The sequence below is a fragment of the Erinaceus europaeus genome, chromosome 7 (genome assembly GCF_950295315.1).
Source record: "Erinaceus europaeus chromosome 7, mEriEur2.1, whole genome shotgun sequence".
Taxonomy (NCBI): Eukaryota; Metazoa; Chordata; class Mammalia; order Eulipotyphla; family Erinaceidae; genus Erinaceus; species Erinaceus europaeus.
In genome coordinates, this window is record NC_080168.1 from 109,978,556 (window position 1) to 109,996,503 (window position 17,948).

General features: G+C 40.8%; 1 protein-coding gene across 5 annotated transcripts in view; it reads left to right on the forward strand.

Annotated features, from left to right (window-relative positions):
* Positions 1-1,425: 1,425 nt before the first annotated feature.
* TESPA1 (thymocyte expressed, positive selection associated 1) overlaps positions 1,426-17,948 on the forward strand; it is a 46,528-nt gene continuing 30,005 nt past the window's right edge. For all 5 annotated transcript variants that reach the window (XR_009550819.1, XM_060195196.1, XM_060195198.1 and 2 more), the window contains exon 1: positions 1,426-1,579. The gene's annotated coding sequence lies outside the window, so the exon portion shown is untranslated. The remainder of the gene's footprint in view (positions 1,580-17,948) is intronic.

Genomic DNA, 17,948 nt, shown 5'->3' on the forward strand with positions numbered 1-17,948 from the left:
CCCAATATCAGGACCCATCTTCCTCAGGTGTAACATAGAGTATGTTGTCCAGCCTCCCTTCAGAGGATGGAACATTCTTTACTGTTGTTGATCCACGTTGAGGGCAAGGTCCTATGGGGGCCCACAAAGAAAGTGAGCCCCACCCTAGAGGTTCCAGGATTGGGGGCAATATAGGCTCTATAGAGGAAGTGGGAGGTTCCTGCTATCTTAGATTTTAAGAAGGCAATAGATAGTTATTGCTGCAATCAGATTATTTGGCAATTGGGTTGATTTTGAAAATCCCTTTGTTAGCATTTGCTGTATCATACACAACTTCACCATAATTTATGCCCTTTGTCATTATTTGTATATAGCTGTGCCTTATCGAGTAATGCCACCATAAACACCATTTTGGTGCCCTACTCCAAACTCAGTCAAATCCTGCTTTGAGTTTCTCTTTCTGTTCTTCTTTCTCAACTTCTGTCTATGTGTGGGATCATCCCGTACTCATCTTTGTCTTTCTAACTTAGCTCACTTAACATAATTCCTTCTAGCTCCATCCAAGATGGGTCAGAGAAGGTGGGTTCATTGTTCTTAATAGCTGCATAATATTCCACTGTGTATATATACCACAGCTTTCTCAGCCACTCATCTGTTGTTGGGCACCTGGGTTGTTTCCAAGTTTTAGCTATTTTTTCCACACCACTGCTCTGTTCTGGCTTCTGGTGGTGCTCAGGATTAAACCTAAAATCTCTGGTCCCTCGAACACAAAAGTCTATTGGATAGCTACTGTTTATTTTCCTGTCCCACCACCACAACCAAGATATTGTAAAAATGCAGCATTAACTCAATAAAATTAATTTTAAAGGAGAAAAAAATTGCTTGTAGTGGTGTACAATATTTGAAAACAAGTTTCTGATAAATTTATTGTAGTATTAAAAAAGTAGAAATCAAAACAGACCCACTCTGACTTGGAGCCGTTTCAGATGCTTGACAGGGCTATAAGCATCTTCTCTGAGATAAGCGTAAGATAAATTCGAGAGAATAATGTTATTATTTTTAGAAACTTTTCCGCCAGGAATTGATAACTTTATTTGCAACAGTGGATTCTAATTATATGGTAGGAAAACTTTTCACGTGTGTGTGTGTGTGTGTGTGTGTGTGTGTGTGTGTGTGTGTGTGTGTGTGTGTATGTGTGTGTGGTGTGTGTGTGTGTGTTTATCTTAATAGGAAAAGATCACTTGTTTTGGTAAGACACAGGCTGACAAGTACTCTGCAGTGGTGAACTTTAGATATTTTGTTCTTCAGTCAGTCTCCTGAGCTGGAGCAAAGGATGTGGCTAGGGTAGGAGGCGGGGACTCTCCCTCTCTCTCTCTCTCTCTCTCTCTCTCTCTCTCTCTCTCTCTGTGTGTGTGTGTCTTTCTAATTTCCGCTTCCCCTTTCAAGCTGGCAGCAGAGGTTTAATGAGGACAGAGAGAAAGGTACAACATGCAATATGATACTTTCTCACTGTCCTCATCCCAACCTCAATTCCAGGGAGGGGCTGGGCCTGGTTTTGATAACTCCATTGCCTCAAGCTTGGCTCTTCACCAGCAGATAGGTGAGTACAAATTTCAGCACAATTTTTTCACTGCACTGATATAGAATGCTGCTGAGAGACAGGAGGAAACAGGTCAGAGAAAAATCAGGCTGTAAAGAAAAGGGAGAAGTCAACAGAAAAATCTCTTACAGCTGACAGCAACCTCAAAATTTATAGCCTACCTCCTGGAACAAAAAGGTCTCTTTTCTTCACTTTCCCCTTCCTATTACCAGAGTAGTATCTTGTATGGTCACAGATTTCAGCTCCTTTAATGGTCTGAATCAGATATTTAGGAATTTCTCACATTTCCTCATGTGAGATTTTCCCCTCTGCATTTTGCTATATTCAATTGCTATTTCACTCTTATTCTAACTTTATAACAGGTTTTCAAGAAAACTTTAACTCCACTGTATATGTAATTCTAGTGTCCATAACCTTAGCTATTGGGAACAGCTAGCTTAAATCAAATTTGTCTTTTATGGATATGATCACTTTTTTTTTTAGCTATAGGGATAAATGACAGGAAAAAAATACACTTGATTAGATATGGTGGGAAATTTTCAAAAATGGGCAATGCCTACCCAAATTCTCTAAAAGGTTCAAGATAAATAATAATTCAACAACCTGTCTGGTTGATTTTTAGGCTGTACATCTCAGAGATGGATAGATGAACTGCTTAATAACACGCATAGTTGAGGGGGGTGCAGGAGATGAGACTGTGTTCCTCCCACTCAACTTCTCTTAGTAGCAGGAGAATGAGCATGCCACTATTACATGATTGGGGTGGGGCCAGGATTCAATGTAAAAATCCTCTATCCAGAGCTTTCCCCATGCCCTTATTGGCTATTCAATTGGTTAGTGGATGGGGAAGAGATGGGTCCTCAGAGCAGAATAAGGACAAGCTAAAAGGTTCCCACAGATGTAATTTTATAAGACCATGATGATTTAGAAGACATACTAAAGAAAGTACTAGGTGGGCCATAGTGGTGGCACACCCAGTTAAGCACACATAGTACTAAGTGCAATGACCTGCACAAGGACCTGGGTTCGAGCCCCCGGCTCCCCTCTTACAGGGAGCTGTTTCACAAGTGGTGAAGCAAGTCTGCAGGTGTCTTTCTCTGTCCCTCTCTCTTTTCCTCTGCTCTCTCAATTTCTCTCTGTCTTGTCCAATAAAATGGAAAAAATGACCACCAGGAGCTTGGACTTGTACTGTAGGCACCAAGCCACAGCAATAACCCTGGAGGCAATAAATAAATAAATAAATAAAGACTAGTTACTCAAACCATTACAAATGATTCTGTATAGAGAGACAAGGGGAACTTCTAGACATCCATGGCAGTGCTGCCAAGTATAAGAGGTTAGACACTTTCAATGTATGTACCCAAGCTTTGGAATTAACCATTGTGAAGCTTGGATGATTAGAGACAAGTGCCATGAAATATTCTCCCACAAAATGAACAGCGATTAAGAATGAGGTAAGGATGGCCAGGTGGAGGTGCCCATCTTTGAGTGCACATGTTACAATGAGCAAGGGCCCAGGTTCAAGCCTCAGATCGCCACCTACAGGGGGGAAAGCTTTGTGAGTGGTGTAGCAGTGTTGCAAGTGGCTCTCTCTGCCTCTCTATCACCCCCTTCCCTCTCAATTTCTTGCTGTCTTTATCCAATAAATAAATAAAGATAATAAAATAAGGGGGAAAATAAATAATAAGGTAAGCCAGATCTATTATATACTTCTTCTAAAAATATATATTCAGAGATGATAAACTGAAGCTATAAGAAGTAAGGGTGAAAGATAAAGAGCCAGCAAATGATTTCTTGGTCTCTTTTCTTTTCTTTGCAATTATACTAGTAGCACTTTCTCATAACTTCTTTGGTTCTCTGGAAGTTAGATGAAATCCTATGATTCAACAATCTGTAAAAGCACTGGAGACCTAGCACACTCATTTTCAGCTAAGGGTCATTATTCACATTCTTGCAGAGAACAGAAAGGATGTTTTGTACCAGACCATGACTCACAAAGTCCACTCTATGCCACAGTAAGGGGAAAAGATCATTTATTTCCACTCAAGAACTGAAAACTTATCTGTTTTCTGCCTTAAAGTCAGGACCAAAGCTGTTACCTACAAGACTCTGTGACTACAAATTGTAATAGCCACAATGCTCTGTACTCACCCAACACCTACATCTAATGCAGAAGAAATTAAATGGATTTTGAGAAGAGGTTATAGGTAATTAAAAGAAAAATGAGGGACAATAAAAAATGAGTACTTGATAAGCTCTGTGTTGGCTCACGCAGTAGAACACACAAGTTGCCATGCACAAGGATCTCGGTTCAAACTCCCAGTTTCCACCTGCAAGACGGGAACTTCACAAGCAGTGCTACAGGTTTCTCTCCTTCTCTGTCTCTCTCCCTCTCTCTTCTATCAAACAACTGACCCCTGGAAAGGATGGAGTAGTGCAGGCACCAAGCCTTACCATACTCCTACTGTCAAAAAAAAATATATATATATATATATATATATATATATATATATATATATATATATATATATATGAAGGAAAGAGGTTGATTACCAAATAGGACTGAAGGATCAAAAATATAAATTCACAAACTTTCTCACTAAGTTTATTTAGTCTCATTGAATTATGTGTAAACCAGTCAAAATAAAGTGATATTTCTAACATTTTAAATGTCTTTAAAAGCATCAGTACTTGGTGTGCAAGCATCTGGGTTCTGGTCCCCAGTCCCCACTTGCAGTAGAGAAACGCCATAGTCAGTGAAGTAGTGCTGCAGGTGTTTCTCCTTTTTATTTATTTATTTATTTATTGGATAGAGACAGAGAGAAATTGAGAGGGGGAAGGGAGAGAGGGAGAGAGGGAGAGAGACAGAGAGACACCTGCAGCCCTACTTCACCACTTGTGAAGTTTTCCCCCTGCAGGTGGGGACCAGGGGCTTGAACCTGGGTCCTTGTGCATTGTAATGTGTGTGCTTAACCAGGGGCACCACTACCTGGCCCCCTTCTTTCTCTCTTTCTGTTCCCACTCCCCCTCTCAATTTCTCATCTCTGACCTATAAAATAAATAAATAATCCTAGGAAGGAAGAAAGGGAGGGAGGGAGGGAGGGAGGAAGGAAGGAAGGAAGGAAGGAAGGAAGGAAGGAAGGAAGGAAGGAAGGAAGGAAGGAAGGAAGGAAGGGCTGAGCTTAGTTTGGCATGGGAGATGATTCACTTGGTAGAGATCACACTTTACCATGCAGGAAGCACATGAAGGCATCATGCACAACACCAGGAGAAACTTCTTGGATAATAGAGTGGTGCTTTGGACTCTCACACATTCTCTCTCTGAATCTCTATCTGAAATTTAAAAGGGGGGGAAGAGGCCTCAGTAACAGTGTAATTGAAATAGTTATGGAGTCTTGATGGGGGTGGGGGGAGATGTAGCCCTATGTATGAAAGCAGCTGCTAGCAGATTGCGACTGGGGACGTATAGAGTAAAGGACAATTGATCTGATTTGAAGTGAAGTGTGTCCTGTCTACAGACAGAAAAGCCAATGGTCCTCAGATTTCCCACAGTACTTTGCAGTGATGGCGATACATGGCTTGGCTGTGAATGCGGATAACTTAAAGAAGGTCTGATGGGCCCCATCATGGAAAGTCCATTTCCTTTTTCTCTCCTCCCACGCTTGTTTTCACTCTCAGCCCCAGTTCACAGCCGCTGCTTGAAATGTAGGCACAGCACAACATAAGAGAAAAGTTGTGTTTCTGAGAGGAGACTGAGAGAGTTAAAAGAAAAACCTAAGATTGAGTCATGGAAAACAAGAGTGATAGAAGGAAGACTGGCATCAAGGAAGAAAACAAGCAAACATCTGGCACCCAGAATTCACAGGTCTGGGCGCAATTCGCAACCACTACTAGTCATATATATATATATACATATATATATACATATACATATATGTATATATATGTATGTATATGTATTCCCTTTTGTTGCCCTTGTTGTTTTTTATTGTTGTTGTAGTTATTATTGTTATTGTTGTTTCTGATGTCGTCATTGTTAGATAGGACCGACAGAAATGGAGAGAGGAGGGGAAGACAGAGAGGGAAAGAGTAAGATAGACACCTGCAGACCTGCTTCACAGCCTATGAAGCAACTCCCCTGCAGGTGGGGAGCCAGGGCTCGAACTGGGATCCTTAGGCAGTCCTTGCTCTTTGCGCCACCTGCGCTTAACCCACTGTGCTACCACCCAACTCCCCCACTACTAGTCTTTGTGATTAAAAATAAAATTGTTTTCTCTTCCTCTTTATCTCTATCACTCTTTCTTTCCTTCTTTCTTTCCTTCCTTCCTTCCTTCCTATTTTCCTTCCTTCCTTCCTTCCTTCCTTTCTCTAGATAAAGACAGAGAAAAGGGGCTGGGTGGTGGTGCATCTGGTTGAGTGCATGTTACAATGCGCAGGGACCCAGGTTTGAGTCTCTGGTCCTCACCTGCAGGGGAAAAACTCTGCAAGTGGTGAAGCAGTACTGCAGGTGTCTCTGTCTCTCTCCCTCTCTGTCTCTCCCAGCCGCTCGATTTCTTGCTGTCTCTATCCAGTAAAAAAGATAGACAGAAAGAGAGAGAAAGAAGGAAAGAAAGAAAAAAGAACAGAGAGAGAAGGTGTGAGCGAGGGAGGGAGGGAGGGAGGGAGGGAGGACTACAGCACTGAAGCTTCCTTCATGCGTGGGGCGGATCAGTATTGAGCCTGGGAAGCACAACATGGCAAAGTAGCACACTGTCCAAGTGAGCTAGTTCACTGGACCTCTTTCTCTCTCTTCCAGTTTCCTCAAATGAAAAATGAGTTACCAGAATTAGATAATCTCAGCAATCCCCTTGGACATTAAGTAAGAATGAAAAGCCTGTTTATTGCCTTGTTGAAATCTCCATTTAATGACAGCATCAATGTTTCACCATCTGAATTTGACACACACCGCTATATCCTGATGCTCACTCCTTTTTTCTTTATTCCTGAAAATGCAAAGAGGCGTAATATGGGCTAATTGATCTTAAGCCCCAATCATATAAATTTGGTTCATTATATACTTACCAGGTTAGCTTAGGTTTGCAGTGGATAAGTAATTTGACCAAGAACACATAGGCAGTAAGTAGACCAGAACAATGACTCTGAACAAAGATTGCTCTGATTCCACTGCACTCTCTTTCTGGGGTTTTTCCTTCTCCTCAAGAACTCCTCAAAGAATAGTGTCCTTGGTATAGTAATAATGACATACTTTTAAATATTTTCTCTGCTACTAAAAGCATAGCTTCTATTGCTGATATTTGATGCAATATTCTCTTTTCATAGTTCTTAACAACCCATACTGAGCCCCTTGAACATATCTCTATGGCGAGGTATCTGTACACAGAGCTGATTCTTAGCAAGTACAGATTGGTAGGCCTCTACAGCTTATTAAAATGTGTCCACTTAGGGACCAGGCATTGGCACACCTGGTTAAGCTCACACATCACAGTGCGCAAAGACCCAGGTTCAAGTTCCTGGTCTCTACCTGCAGGAAAGCTTCACAAGTGGTGAAGCAGAGCTGCAGGTGTCTCTGTCCCTTTATATCTCCCCCTCCTGCCTCAATTTCTTTCTCTATCCAATAATAAAAAAGTAAGGAAAGAGAGGAAGAAAGAAAAGAAAAAGTCAAATTAAAAAAATAATAAAATAAAATAAATAAATAAAATAATAAAGTAAAAGGGGGTGGGCTGTAATACACCCAGTTAAGTGCATAGTACTATTCACAGTGACCCACACAGGGATCCAGGTTGGAGCCCCTGTCCCACAACCCTGTGGAACACTTCACGAACTGTAAAGTAGGTCTGCAGGTTTCTACCTTTCTCTCTCCCTCTCTATTTCCCTCCCCTCTCAATTTCTCTCTGTCCTGTCAAATAAAACAGTTGCGGGAGGGGGGAATGGCCACCAGGAGCAATTTATTCAGTCAGTCACCAAACTTCAGTGATAACCCTGGAGGCAAATAAGCCCACTCCAAAACACAGTAAATGTTGTTCTAAGCCCTCTGAGTGCCTACTTCCTTTAAAATTGTCACAAATCTGAGCTGGTAAAACCACTGTCTGGGAGAGTGTGCCTTTGCCAGGCACTGGACTCAGGTTCAAGCAGAGCCCTTATCACACTGGAGGGAGTTTCCGTACTATGATATTTTTCTCCTCTGTCTCTTTCTGAAAAAACCAGCCTAGAGTGGTGAAGTCCTGACAACACCAAAAATAAAAGTCACAAATCCAAGTTTAACTTAGATTTGGTTGGTGCTGCCTTTTCATTCTAAACTATAAAGTTGACAGTAAATTATAAATAGAGAGTTTACTAAAATACTTCCCATTTATTCCAAATGCCTGACAAGTAGGTAGTGAGATTAGGTGGTTTTCTTTTTCTATTATTAGAATTAGACTATACTACACAGTTGGATTTAGTCTAACTTGAATTCAAATCTCAGCACTACAAGTTCCAAATATACGACCCTGGGGAAGTTACCTTTCTCAGATAACTTAGATCAAAGGTGTAAATGATGCATGTATCAGGATTAATGGAAGTAATTTATGGAATACATTTTTTTTTTACCAGTGCACTGCTAACCTCTGGTTTATGGTGGTGTGGGGATTGAACCTCAGGCATGAGAATCTCTTTGCATAACCATTATGCTATCTACTCTACCCTTTGGAACAGATTTGTAGCAATATATAAGATCCTCTATATATCTCAGTTATTATTATGTTTCCTATAAAATTGAGTCAATTATGTTAAAGAGTGATTCTCTGCCTGTATCCGTTGGGAAACAGGAACTGGCAGTGTGTAAATGTCCTTGGTATAGCAAGAGTGATATAAAGATTATCTTTGCTCTAAAGTCACAGCTTCTGTTGCTGAGATTTGTCCCAAGATTCTCTTTCTGTAGTGATTTCTCTTGTCTAACTCCCATCCTTTCAGTGCAAGTTCTATTTTTAATTGTTTTTAAATCAAAGTGAATTGCCTCCTCTACTTGGTTGTAATCAGATCCTAGAACACATGAAAGATTGTGTGCAAATATGTGCAGTGTGACCCTCTAGAGAAATGCAGAGGAGGTGGAAGGGACAAACGGAAATGATATCAGAGGAGGTAAGATAAAACTTTGGGATGATCCAGACAATAAGAGAAACAGTGTGGAGTTGAATTTTTTAGAGAATGCTGGGTTGGTGGGAATGCCAGAGTAAAGCTATCAGCAGACTTCAGACTTTCATTGTCATAGAAAATAGATTCAATACGGTATTATAATTTAAGCTGTCATCAGAAAGATGTTAGTCAGATTCAAAACTAGTATTTTTACCAAGAAATGAAAACTTGGAATAGAAAACTCTTAAGAAGAATATGTTTTTAAATAGGAGACTTAAACAGTTAAAGCTTTACAAATTTCAGTAGACTTATGTTGGCAAGTAGCTTACCAGGATAATGTACTTACCTTGCCAAGCAGGCTACTCAGTCTTAAACCTGGCCCCAACCACAATGAAAAAAGCTTCAGTGCTATAGTTCTGTTCTCTCTCTCTCCCTCCCCCCCCCATATTTCTCTTCCTCCCTTTTTCTGTCCTTCAGGTCAGGCTAGAGTAGTAACAATTCCATCAAACTTGTGTGAACCCAATGATATACCAGTAAAGGCTTGGCTTCCATACACCCCAAAGCTTTTCTTCTTCACTACTGGGTATATAAAATATATACAGTAGGATTTCAGCCCACAGGGAAAGTCAGGAGTCCCTGTCCTGTCACATACACTAAATAAGGATAACTTTTCAGTACTAATATGTTTACTGCTCCTCTGCAGACAGAACATTTACTGGGCCTCTTCTATTGCAAAATATGCTCTGAGATGGGGCTTGGGAGAGAGGTTACAAGGAGTAGTTCATAGGCTGGAGCCATTTCCTAATTTTTATGAAAAATAAATAAATAAATAAGCTAGAATAAATTCATAGGCAGTGGTATCAGAAGCAACTTTATACAACGAGTCCTACCAATTCTTTGTCTAGAGGATGAAACTGATGCCTGAATAAAAAATAATAAAAAACTTAATTGACATACCAGAAGTCTAAATGAACAAAAATTTGGGAAGAATGTTCAAGTCTCTTGAATGATTCCAAGTCACCTAGCCACTACTCCTCTCACTTAACCAAATTACATTTAGTAATTAGAAGTCTTGTAAGGTGTCATCTTGATAGTTATAAGCACCAAGTCTTCAAGTATTTCTGACATTCACATTGCTGATATGCTTGTCTGATAATTATTTGCTACTTCCTCCAAATTCCCACAAAGAATAACCATTTTTTATCTTCTAGCAGCAGACCTTCCTCTTATTACCACTCCCCAGATCACTTAATTCTCCCTATCTTATAATTTTGCTGTGCTTATACCTTTCTTACACAACACTCCATAAAAGTCAATTGAGATTGGAAAAAACTTATTTAATTCACTAGCCCTGTGCCCAGTGTATTAAGTTGTAAAGACAGTTTAGGGAGTTGGGTGGTAGCACAGCGGGTTAAGCACAAGTGGCGCAAAGCGCAGGACCATAAGGATCCTGGTTCGAGCCCACAGCTCCCCACCTGCAGGGGAGTCTCTTCACAGGTGGTGAAGCAGGTCTTCAGGTGTCTATCTTACTCTCCACCTCTCTGTTTTCCCCTCCTCTCTCCATTTCTCTCTATCCAATCCAGCAATGACTGGATCCAGCAATGACAACAATAATAACTACAATAAAACAACATGGGTGACAAAAGGGAATAAATAAATATATTTTTTTATAAATAAATATTTTTAAAAAGATAGTTTAGCTATACTGTATACCTTTTATTTATGAGTATCATTGTGGTTTTTTTAATTGCTCATTTATTATGAGAGAGAGAATGCAGAAAAAAAAAAGGAGAGAAAGAGAAACAGAGAACTAGTTCTCTCTGGCATAGGTGGTAACAGAGATTGACCCTGCATTCTTGACATGCAAGTGGGTACTCTAACAGACTGAGCTATCTCCCTAGATTTGCCATGGTTGTTTTAACAAGTTATATATATATTATATTCTCACCTAAAGTGGTCAGAAAATGATCATTTTTTTCCCAGTGGACATTAGGACCTTAAATACTGAGTTTGTTTGTTTCTGCAACTATAATAAAGCTTTGATTTATAAGCCTTTCTTCAGAACTCCTGAATATTGAGGATTCCGTTTCTATATACAATTTCCCATTAAAATATTAAGTCCCTTTGAGGAAAGACAGAACAAACAATGAGAATAACTAAGAAAACACAACTTTTTAATTAATTAATTTATTTATTTATGAAATGGAAACATTGACAAGACCATAGGATAAGAGGGGTACGATTCCCATCACCAATGCTCCATATCCCATCCCCTTCCCTGATAGCTTTGCTGTCCTTTAACTCCATGGGAGTATGGTCCCAGGGTCATTATGGGGTGCAGAAGGTGGAAGGTCTGGCTTCTGTAATTGCTTCCCTGCTGAACATGGGCATTGGCAGGTCCCTCCATACTCCCAGCCTGTCTCTCTCTTTCCCTAGTGGGGCAGGGTTCTGGGGAGGTGAGGCTCTAGAACATACTGGGTGGGATCATCTGTCCAGGGAAGTTAGGTTGGCATCATGGTAGCATCTGTAACCTGGTGGCTGAAAAAGAGTTAACATATAAAGCCATACAAATTGTTGATTAATCATGAGCCTAAACGCTGGAATTTTGCAGATGAAGATTTAGGGTCTCCATTTTGGAAATAGCTAGTAGGTCTATTTATTAGTTTTTGCCTGAGCCTGACATCTGATATGCAGGTGGACCCAGATTATTGTCTGAGGAGATGATATCATGGCTGGAAAAAGCTCTATAAAGCTGGATCAGGGAAGAGAATAGCTCCTAAATATGGGAAAAGTGAAAGATACAACTTTTGTTCGCAATTACAAGAACTCCTAGAGTACAATTAAGTCATAGAATCATTCTCAGTCTTTTTTCCAACTTCCAGTACAAAACATTTGTACATTCTTATATTTACTTTATGTCACTTTTTTTTAATTGATGCACCACTCACTTATGCCCGTTGGCAGTAAACATGGGGGTTCTCGCATACAAGTCCTGTGTACTGCTACATGTCTTCCTGGCCCACATGTGTCGAATCTTTTCTCTCAGTTTTTCAGTATGCACAGTTTTAAGTTTACTGTTATAGTTTTGAAACTAATCTCATGCCATGTGTTCGTGTTAACTCTAAGGAGCTGAGCTTCTGTGAAGAAGCAGTCACCCACTAAATATTCATTTATTTAGAAAAACTATGACACCATCTCTCCAGACAATAACTTGGGTCCACCTGCATATCAGATGTCGGGCTCAGGCAAAAACTAGTAAAGTCATGGGCCCCTTGGAATATACCTAAAATAGACCTACTAGCTTTTTCCAAAACAGAGGACCCCCGCCCAAATCTTCATCTGCAATATTCTTGCCTCTAGGTTCATGATCAGTCAACAATTTGTATGGCTTTATATGTTAACTCTTTTTCAGCCAACAGGTTCCAGATGCTAACAGGATGCCAACCTGACTTCCCTGGGCAGACAATCCCACCAATGTGTCCTAGAGCCTCACCTCCCCAGAGCCCGGCCCCACCAGGGAAAGAGAGAGACAGACTGGGAGTATGGGGGGACCTGCCAATGCCCATGTTCAGCAGGGATGCAATTACAGAAGCCAGACCTACCACCTTCTGCACCCCATAATGACTCTGGGTCCACACTCCCAGAGTCATTAAGGAAGAGGATGAGATACAGAGTTCTGGTAGTGGGAATTGTGTGGAATTATACCCCTCTTATCCTATGGTCTTGTCAATATTTTTATTTTATAATTAAATAAAAAGGAAGAAAAATGTATTAGTAAGCAACTACATTGAGTTAGGTTCTATGTAGACATCTGTCCTCATAGAGCTTATATTCAAATCAGAATACTAAACTATATATTACCAAAAAAAAACATTAAGCATATTAATGCTAAGAACTAAGAAGTTAAAGTCAAGCAGAAAAAGAATTCAGTGTAAGTGATTGTAATAGGCTCTGGAAGTCAGGCTAGCTTCATTAAGAAGAGGTTAAAATCTGGGTTTTACAGGATAAGTGTGCCAAAAGCTGAGGGAGTGGAAAAGTGAAGGCAAAATGAGAATAAGATCAACCAATGCCTAAAGAAGGCATCATAAATTCTGTAATTGATTGGATTTAGACCAAATTAGTAGGATTCAAAGGAGGTCTTGAAACTTTACATCAACCTGACGCTGTTGACTGGCTATGGAAGAAGGGCAAACGCTAGAAGAAGAAGAAGTAGGACAGCCTAGCAGAAAGGCCCAAAGAAGACAGATACCCAAAACCTAACTCTAGTTGAGCTCAACAAATGATACTCAATGCCTAAACAATTGAGAGAAAATCTGAGATAATCAAGTAAAGAAAGGACTACAAAAGTTGGATAAGGGCAAGAGACTGGCCCACTTAATAATGGCCTGTTTGGTCAGTATCACACCATATGACCATCTGGTGTCCTAGTTAGAGAATCTTTGGATTCCCATACACATATGATGGGCCTTGACCTCTAAGTCCCTCTCTCCACTACCACCAGTCGCTTCCATAAGGAACAATGTCTTGTGGACCCTCTCAGGACCTTGGCTCTAGCATAAAGCAACAACGGTAGGGATAACCCCAGTCTCTGAAGGGAGGCTGTGGATATCCTACCCATCTACTTGAAAAAAACTGGTCTTGAAATGAGTGCAGCCTGCAATGTTCTGCAGATGTGACCATGAGCTATAAGCTCAGACCAGTAGGGACTTAGAGGTTACACAGGCTCTGGTGCTAAATATAAATATACATACATATATATGCACTGGAGCAGGTGGATGGAGGTAAATAATTAATTTTAGCCACAGATTTTTTCATATAAGAATGGGAGCTACTCCCTTCCCTAATCCGACTTTCTAGCCCTTTTCTCCACTCTGACACCATTCTCTCAGACAATATCCTCATCCAACCTCAAGCTAGCTACCAAACTCAAGCAAAACTACAATAGTTGTCTGCCCCCAGGAACATGCCTAAAATGGTTTCCCTAGCTTTCTTCTGCCCTAAAATCCCTAATCTCATCTGTTCTGATCCTACTTTCTAGTTCCTGTTCATTAACTATCTTGTCTCAACTTATATCATGCCACCTTCCAGACACCAAGCTGCAGATGTTACCATGACTCCACCCCAACTTCTCTGGGCAGATGACCTCACCAGTGTGTCCTGGACCCTTGCATCTCCAGAGCTCTGGTCCACTAAGGAAAAATAGAAACAGACTGGGAGTATGAATCAACTTGTCAATGCCCATGCTCAGTGGAGAAGGAGCTACAGAAGCCAGAACTCCTACCTTCTGCTCCCCATAAACAACTTTGATCCAGACTCCCAGGGGGGGACAAATGATAGGATGAAATTAAGAGGACTCTGCACTCCAGCTCCATCACCCAGAGAGAGAGAAGGAAAAGGAGAGGGACATATGGAGGTAGTTATGATGTCATGAGTTGCTTACAGGGAAAGAGAGGACTGAATCAGGAAAAGAAGGGGAAGTTTTGTATAAATGTGGATAGGCAGTTGTAGAGAAGATGGTTGGCCCATGTCTACAACTTTAGCAAAACTGTGGTGGATTGCAGTGGGGAGAGTGAAGAGTCAGAACTCTGGTGGTGTGAATGGTGTGGATTCAAAGCCCTGTTGACATGTATTTCTATAATATAAAAATAAAATTAAGTTAAAAAGAGAATAAGATCAACCTAAGTTATAAAAGGAGATAAGCATTTTCAGGAGCCAGAGGCAGGGAATTAGCCAATATAAATGTGATGTATTTTCAAAGAGGTAGACAGAATGTACAATAGGCAAGCTGTATCACAAAAGGTATAGAAGCTTAAGTAGAAGCCTCCATCTATTAGTGAGATTCTAGCACTGTGCTGGGCACTATGGGATTCAGCTGTTAAATGGCACATTTGGAAACGATAGTACTAGGTGCATGGCATTTTAGGACTATAACGTGTATACTGAAAAATTGAGACCAGAGTGGCAAAATGACAGAGTTCTTTCTTTCTCTTTCTTTCTGCTCTCCTGCCTTCAGACCCTCTTTTTTTGATTTTTATATTTTGTATTTATAAAATAGAGATATTGACAAGACCATAGGATAAGAGGGGTATAATTCCACACAATTCCCACTACCGAACTCCGTATCCCATCCCCATCCTTGGTAGTTTTCCTGTTCTTTATTCCTCTGGGAGTGTGGACCCAGAGTCATTATGGGGTGCAGAAGGTGGTAGGTCTGGCTTCTGTAATTGTGTCCCGCGCTGAACATGGGCATTGGCAGGTCCCTCCATACTCCCAGCCTGTCTCTCTCTTTCCCTGGTGGGGCAGGGCTCTGGGGAGGTGAGGCTCTAGGACACATTGGTGGGATTGTCTGCCCAGGGAAGTCAGGTTGGCATCCTGTTAGCATCTGGAACCTGTTGGCTGAAAAAGAGTTAACATATAAAGCCATACAAATTGTTGACTGATCATGAACCTAGAGGCAAGAATATTGCAGATGAAGATTTGGGCGGGGGGGTCCTCTGTTTTGGAAAAAGCTAGTAGATCTATTTTAGGTCCAAGGGGCCCATGACTTTACTAGTTTTTTATTATTTTTTTTATTTTTCCTTTTGTTGCCCTTGTAGTTGTTTTTTATTGTTGTTGTAGTTATTGTTGTTGTTGTTATTGTTAGATAGGACAGAGAGAAATGGAGAGAGGAGGGGAAGACAGAGAGGAGGAGAGAAATATAGACACCTGCAGTGCCGGTCCCAGTTCGGGGCACCAGAGAGAGAGAAGACCAGGGACTCATGGCTGAGCTGGGAACGCAGTTCAGTCTTTATTGACGTGTGGGGATGCAGTTCAATCTAGCTATCTCTAATCACAATCCTGTCCTATATATCTCCTGAGGCGGAAGTGTCAGGTCAGAAGAGGATGTACTTAGGATAGGGGGTGGGGAGAAGGAAAAAGCATGCGAACCAGTGGGGATTAAACCAATGTGGATCTCAAAATAATGATTATGTAAATAGACCACAGAGTTAAGCAATGCAACAGAAGGGGTCTTCTAAGCAGACCAACACTGCAGAACTGCTTCACCACCTGTGAAGCAACTCCCCTGAAGGTAAGGGAGCCGGGGGCTTGAACCAGAATCCTTAGGCCGGTCCTTGCACTTTGCACCACATGCACTTAACCCATTGTGCTACTGCCGACTTCTGACTTTACTAGCTTTTGCCTGAGTCTGACATCTGATATGCAGGTGGACCCAAGTTATTGTCTGGGGAAATTATGCCATAGTTGGAAAAGCTTTCTAAACATCCCTACATCAGGAAGAAAAAAAAAAGTCTTCATGGCAGAAGAAGATTGCTTGTACTTGAGGGAAAGTCCATTTCCTCTATTAATTAAAGATAATAGACAAGTTAACCTTTGATATTTTCCTCTTTGAGTTGACTGGCAACTTGTTAAATATTTTGAAGGTGTAAGAACAGATTAATAAACTCTGGTCAAGGCTTTTTAAACTCTTCTGGAATTGTTTCTAGTGGCAGTTTCATGCCTTTTTATTCCCTCACAAGCAAGTCTGACCAAAGAACGAGTTATCTTTTCTATCCTTCTTTGTGGCCACCCTGTGAGTAACAGCCTTAACTTAATAAATTTATTTCCCATAAAATACATGTGCAGTAGGCAAAGTACTAGCTTCCCAAGTTAGCAAAGCCAAGTGCTATCTCTCTTTTTGGAGAAAAAAGTTCTTGGGCTGGACCTCAAGTGAAAGAATTTAGGTCAGACAATAGTTTAATTACATATTATTTTCCCCTGGTGATTTTGTTTTTTTGTTTGTTTGGTTTGGTTTGTTTATGCAATAAACAAAGGCAATTTTATTGCCTCAGGAATGCAATTTATTGTCAGGACATTCTTCAAAAACAGCTTTTTTAGTGCCGGAAACTTGAACGTCTCCCCAATGATTTCATTTTAAGTGTCTGAAGAACAGAATTTTTCTGGATATTGGCACTCTTCTTATTTTATTTTTCCTTTTGTGTCCCCTTACTCCAACAGCTAAAAGTGTAACTGTGAAAATAAGGCCATTGATAGTAGCTCTGGGAAACGGGATAATAGACAAGGGAAGAGTAATGACCTCCTTCTACTTATTTACTGTGGTGGTTTTTGAGTGTGGCAGGTGATGAAGAGGAGGCAGGCCAGACTAGAAGTCGAGGGATGCACATTAATCTTGGACTTCTTAAGCTCTATTTTGGACAATTGAATGATTATTCCCTTCTTCCTTTCTGAATAAGTAGCTAGTGTCCTCAGAATGGGGGCAAGCACCGCGGAGTTGAGTATGCAGTACCAAATGAAATATGAATGATGAACTAAGGAATCTACTCATACCTAGAGAAAACTCACATTAGCAAATGATAACGCTGAAGGTGATGGCCTCTAACTCCTTAAATAGTATCTCTCCCTTGTGGTTTTTATTAGTTTTTTCTGGGATAAACAGGAAGCAAAACAAAACAAAGCAAACACGGTATGACTCTAGCTGAAGTTACATTTGGTTCTCAGGACTTAGAAAAACTGTTCAACCTCTGGCATATGAAATTTCCATATATGTTTGTAAGTGTAAAATAAAGTGGAACTTTTATAAATTATAAAGTTGAAAATATTTTGGTTTTAGTAGAAGAGTTATAAAGGCAAAATCCTTAATAACTAAAGGTATTTCTTTCTTTTTTTTAAAATCTTTATTTATTGAATAGATAGCCAGAAATTAAGAGGAAGAGAGTGATAGAGAAGGAGAGACAGAGTCACCTACAGCCCTGCTTCACCACTTGCAAAGCTTTCCCCCTGCAGATGGGGACTGGGGGCTCAAACCCAGGTCCTTGCTCACTGTAACATGTACACTCAACCAGGTGCGCCACCACCTGGCCCCAAAAAGATATTTTCTTTTTTATTTTTTTATTTTTTTTATTTTATTTAAGAAAGGATTAATTAACAAAACCATAGGGTAGGAGGGGTACAACTCCACACAATTCCCACCGCCCAATCTCCATATCCCACCCCCTCCCCCGATAGCTTTCCCATTCTCTATCCCTCTGGGAGCATGGACCCAGGGTCATTGAGGGTTGCAGAAGGTAGAAGGTCTGGCTTCTGTAATTGCTTCCTCGCTGAACATGGGCGTTGACTGGTCGGTCCATACTCCCAGTCTGCCTCTCTCTTTCCCTAGTAGGATGGGTCTCTGGGGAAGCTGAGCTCCAGGACACATTGGTGGTGTCTTCAATCCAGGGAAGTCTGGCCGGCATCCTGATGACACCTGGAACCTGGTGAC